This window comes from Nycticebus coucang, chromosome 7 (assembly GCF_027406575.1).
Source record: "Nycticebus coucang isolate mNycCou1 chromosome 7, mNycCou1.pri, whole genome shotgun sequence".
In the NCBI taxonomy this organism is placed as follows: Eukaryota; Metazoa; Chordata; class Mammalia; order Primates; family Lorisidae; genus Nycticebus; species Nycticebus coucang.
In genome coordinates, this window is record NC_069786.1 from 59,223,654 (window position 1) to 59,229,653 (window position 6,000).

Consider the following 6,000-nt stretch of genomic DNA (forward strand, 5'->3'; position numbering starts at 1 on the left):
GAAGGGAAGAGTTCATAGCCTAAAGTCCCCACAAGAATTAGCAAACTTGTATTCCCAGTAGCTAGGGAAATAGCTCTGGAGGTGGATCTTGAGGAGGCTTGATCAAGGATCTAGAATATAAGATTGAATAGGCAAGATGTCATTGAGTAGGGAGAGGACTTTCTTGATAAAAGAGAAAACCTCAGAAGATAAGGCCTATTTGCTGCTTGAATGCCTCTTAGAAGTTCAAAGAATGTGATAACCCTTACAGCGTGAAATGGAAATACTTGGGTTGCTCTGAGGGCTGATGGAACTAGAGAAGCTTGAATAGAAGGTTTATCAGAGGCTTACATTCCACTGGAGGACCTAGAGGACACATCATTCATTAAGGCCATCAGAAATACACTGTTTAGAAGGGAAGTTCCATGTTGATTCTCCCTATAGGCCCATGGCTGTTGGCAGTAAAGGTAATCACAGAGCCAGGTTCATTAACCTCCATGCTGAGAATGGTGCCCTGAGGTAATAGAGGCCAGGTGGTGGTGCTTAACCATCAGAAACCAGGGCCTTCTGTTGTCCTAACAACAGGGATGTTTAGAGAGGCAGCCAAGGAAGCTGGGCCCATAGGAGTTGTGGAAGCAGTTTTTAGTGCCTGGCACTACCAGGGACAAAATAGATAGACAATGAGGATGCTTCTTGATATCTACAACTAGAAGAAGGAATGAATTAAGGTGAAGGATCCTAAGGGAAGTTGCTCAATAAAGTCAATACTACTTGCTCAGATCCAAGAACTGAACTGGAGGCCCATTCGGATTTGATCCCATTGAGAAGAAGCGGCCAGTTATCTAGGAGGTAAGATATTATAAAACCATGGCAAGTGTGCCTGCTAAGAATTACCCAGTCCTTTCAGTAATAAAGCTTTATGTGGGAAAGGGGAATACATATTTATTTTGAAACTATTTAGCATAGTATCTAAGTTGGCATTAATGTCCCTAAACTGACGGCTTCATCATGGCTGCCATCTTAGATTCAGGTTTATGGGAGATAGAAAAATAATGGGGTTTTAGCCAAAGATAGCTTACATCTGACCCAATAGTTCTGGACAATGGCCCTTAACATTTTTAAAAAATATTATGGTAGAAAGTATGGGATTACAATATCAGTAGAACTACACTTTTCATTATAAGGCATTGGATCCAGAGAGAGAAGCACAGAGGCTAAGCCCTTAGTCATACTGAATAAGGGTGAAGATAGTTCTTACAGAAGAATGGTAGCTCTGCTTAGGCAAGACTATGACTATTTTGTTCACCAACTTAAGGCATCCCTCCAGTTTTGCTGTTGTCACGGTTTTGGACTATATGATTACTAAAGTTGAGGTCATTGTAGTCAAAATGGGCAAAACCTGCTAATTTACATACCTGAGTCTAAAGAGCTACTTGGGAGGCTGAGCCAAGAGGATAACTTGAACCCAAGAGTTTGAGGTTGCTGTGAGCTTTGACACCATGCCTCTCCTGTTTTAAGGGCTACTGTCTAACAGAGGAAACTAAAAACAGAGCAATGCTATTGACATCCCATTGAAAATAAATCCTTTGTTTGGCCTATAAATACCATCTCATCCTGCTTATCCAGACGACAATCAGAACCATCCCAAATACAGCATTGATGAGATCACTTTCTGTATGTTCTTCATTTATTGCTATCAATGTCTGAATAGACTATAAGATGGTAGAAGGTAGGCTCTGGGCTCTTGTGAATACAGGTTAAAACTCTATTACAATTTCACAGACAAACATTCCACTTATACATGCAAAAACAGAAATACATCTTTTAAAATTTTTGAGTGGTTTTAATCATAAAATCTCTCTCTCTTTGCTGCAGAAAATAATGTCACGTACGGCAACAATATCACTTGGCATACCTCTGCACCATGGTTTGTTCTTAGTGTTTCCTAAGCTCTATACCTGTCCTTCTTAGGACACTGGAAATTTAAACTTTGCAAACACTCAATAATTTTAATGCTATCTTGACATTGTGCATGTTTTTCTTTTAGCTTTGAATATCTCCCCAGTCTTCTTCAGTTTTTAGGTTCCTGCTCATCTTCCAAACTCAAACTTCCAAAGCAGAGGTCTCCAACCTGTGGCTGATGGGCCATGAGCTGATTTTGTAAGGACTTTCTATGCTTATCTGTGGTGTCAGATATCATGAAAAGTAAGCACAGACCTTCTGATGCTCATCAGCTTTCCTCAGTGTTTGGGTATTGAATGTGTGGCTCAAGACAACCCTTATTCTCCTAATGTGCAACAGAGAAATAAAAAGTTTGAACAAGATATGGGCTGAAAAAACCCATAATTATGCAACTGCTTTCTTCCAAATATCAATAGTACTTTGCTTATATATTGATCATAGTAATTAATACATTGACTTACACTGAAGTTAATAACATACAAATCTGTTTCCTAGTAGTTTTTTTATTTATATTAAATGAATGCTAGATGGCACGTCTTGAGAGCAGAGATTTTAATCTTACCTGATTTTGTGACTGTCTGAACTCCTAGTTCATAAGACCATGAACTCTTTGTTTATTTTTGCAGTATTGCCACCTTACACATTGCATTATTGATTAGAATGATAATATCTATTACTATATACTGAACAATTATTAATATCATGTATACTAGACATTTTGGCTATCTTATTTCAATGAAGTCTTTAAAAACAATAGACTTAGAGGGTGGCGCCTATGGCTCAAAGGAGTAGGGCACCAGCTCCATATGCCAGAGGTGGTGGGTTCAAACCCAGCCCCGGCCAAAAACTGCAAAAAAATAAAAAACAAAAAATAGACTTAGGCTGGTAATTACTGTTTCTTTAATAGGTAAGGAAAGTGAGTCTAGAAAGGATAAATTTTTCTAACTTTGCATAGGAATTCAGTGTCAAAACTTAGATTTGAATCCAGATCTATTTGAAAAAAAAAAGGCTGTGTTTTTAAATAGTATGTGCATACTCTCAAAAAGCAGGTCCTCAGAAAATGGTGAGTTTGTATGAATGCAAATGTATCTGCTGAGCATTTGAGAAATGATAATTTGCTATTAAAAAATTATGAATTATGAATGATTATGAGGAATAAAGCACTACTTTTTGTGCTAATGAGGATAGAAGAAATAACCAATTCCATCTAGATTTACTAGAACTTATTACACAAATAATCAATTTTCAAAACCAAAACCTTTTTCTCATAAACTAGAAATACTGAATCTTAATGATTTCTTGACTTTGGGATTCCTTTAAGACAATATTCTAAATATTCAGTTGGAAATAAGAGTGAGACAAAAAGATGATAATGAAGGAATTGGGAAGCAGTAGTTAAACTGTTAGAAAATAGGCTACGCGATCCATATAAAGACCTCTTATCCAAAGGCAGAAAAACCACTCAAGGATTACATTAAGTAATAGGGTTAAGATGAATATGGTCTGAAAAAATTGAGTATCTTCTAATAACTGTAAGTACGTGAGTTTCTAAAATGCCATACATAATACCCATGAAATTATGTTGCATAATGTAATAACACGTTATGCTACCATTAATGCATTATAACTATGTCATTTGTAAGGCTAATTTTTTTGTGTAAAACCACTTAACTACATAAAATTGAAAATAATGATTATTGTAACTCCTTTCACTTTTCATCTTTAGAAGTTCAGGATTAAATACTCCATATGCAGTTATTTTATGGTGATGTGTATTTTTATGGAGTGGTCATATAGTGTTCTGAGTAATAATTGCCTTAAAATTTCCAAATACATAAATCATAAGATCTTTTCACATCTTATCATTATGAGAAGTCAAGGTAAATCACTTAACACCTACTTAACAACGCACATAAAGTTGAACATTGAATTTGGATCAAATTTAAAAAGAAAACTCTAAGTTTTAAGACAAAGCTTTGTGTTAAAAAAAAAATAGGGCCACTGTTTCTAACATAAAGACTGTTTTTCTTAGATATATTTATTTCTTTCAAATACTGATATTCATAAATATTTTAAATCTTTTTATTGAACCAATTTATTATGTGAGAAATCTTCACTTAGATTGTTGAGAGTCCTTTAAAAGAAAGAAGAGGGAAAGGAGCTTGAGTTTTATGACCTAGGCACTGTATTTTATATGCAGATATATCCAAATCCATGATAGTATTTTGTCCTGTTTTGAAAATAAAGAGACAAACTCAGAGAGGTAACAAACTGCTTAGTGTCACAGAGCTAACAGGTAACCAAGAGAGATTCCAAACTATCATCCAAAATGTTTTCATTTAACTTTACCTGAGCATTTACTAGGTATCAGGCCTGGCAATGGAGGCTCAAAATTACAAAGATGTTTAAGATACAGTTTCTGGTATCATAGTGAAGAGAGACAAGTAAACACTTGAAATATAATGTGATAAGTAGCGTAAAGGATCCATTTTTAACGCACCACAGGAGTTTAATGTATAAAATCTTCCTGTAACATGGACATCATGACCAGGAGAACAATATATTTTGGGGAGTAAGGAAAGAATATCTGCAAATTTATTTAAACTTGTCCTTGTAGGTTTTTATTTACCTGATATTCTTCCTCTTCTCCCTTCTAGATTATAGCTATTTAGGCTTGGATATATGATAGAAGTTATTCCCCATAAGCAAAGAAACCTAACTGTGTGACTAATAAGTGCATATAATACAGTTCTCAATCAAAAAAAATAATTTTAAATTAAAAAAATTCCATTATTTGCCTTCAATATGTAAAGGCTAGTGATAGAGTGTTCAATTGCAGATTAGGTAGAAGAATGTCTAATCACGATTGGATCTGATAAATAATACTCTTCCCCTTCTCATCGTATTGATTTTTCCAAATCTCCACCACCAAGACTTCATGCATCTTTTGTATCAGGGCTTTCCCTGTGTATGAAATTTATTGATGACCCATGACAATATTTGTCAAAATAATAACTATAGTATAAATCCTTAAAACTGTTTATTGGTGTATTCTTTTCATGGATTTAAGGTAGAGGCTATTCTCTTTTCTATTATAATTGTCATTTCTTTTTTTTTTTTTTTAATTGTTGTTGGGGATTCATTGAGGGTACAATAAGCCAGGTTACACTGATTGCATTTGTTAGGTAAAGTCCCTCTTGCAATCATGTCTTGCCCCGAGAAGGTGTCACACACACCAAGGCCCCATCCCTCTCCCTCCTTCCTTCTCTCTGCATTTCATTCTTGTTTTCTCATGTTTCTGACCATTTATTAACCCCATTCTACTTTTCTCTTTATTTCTTTTCTTATTCTTTCTTTGGGGTTTTATTCTTATTTTTTTATTTTTATTTTTATTTTTTGCATTGGAGCTGGCAATGTTTCCCAATTATTATCAGCTGCAAATTTAATTAGCATGCTGTTTATTTCTTCTTCCAGATAATTAATATAGTTGTTAGAGAAAACTTGGATGAACACCAAGCACCCCACCAGACAGCTCCCCTAAGTCAGATGATCTGTCATTTATAATTACCTTTTTCTTATGGTCTTTAAGCAAATTTTCAGTGCTCATTCCAGAGATAAATTAATTTGGAGGGAAATACTTTAAGAAACACACCAACTGTCTCCTAGTCCATTCTTAGTGCTTGGATTCTGTAAAATACTTATATTTTATTACTCATGCCAAAGCTATACTATTGAAATTGAACATTTAAGCACTAGGAGAGCTAAGTCTGAAAGTTCTCAATGAGAGATCATGGTCTCAATAAACATTTAAGACAAAGCTCTAATTGCATTATTTATGAATTAAATGAGAACATGAAAGAGGCATTTACTTTTCACCTTTTGTACCACTGATTTCCCATTTCACTTAACTTAATGAAATTACTGGCTGATTTCAACTTTTATTAATCACTTTCAGGCATATAATATGTTACACAGTAATATATTTAAAAAGGATTAAATTTTTGCCAAAATTGAACAATGGTTTTAAGAAAGTTCTACGTTTACACCAGTTTAAGAGTT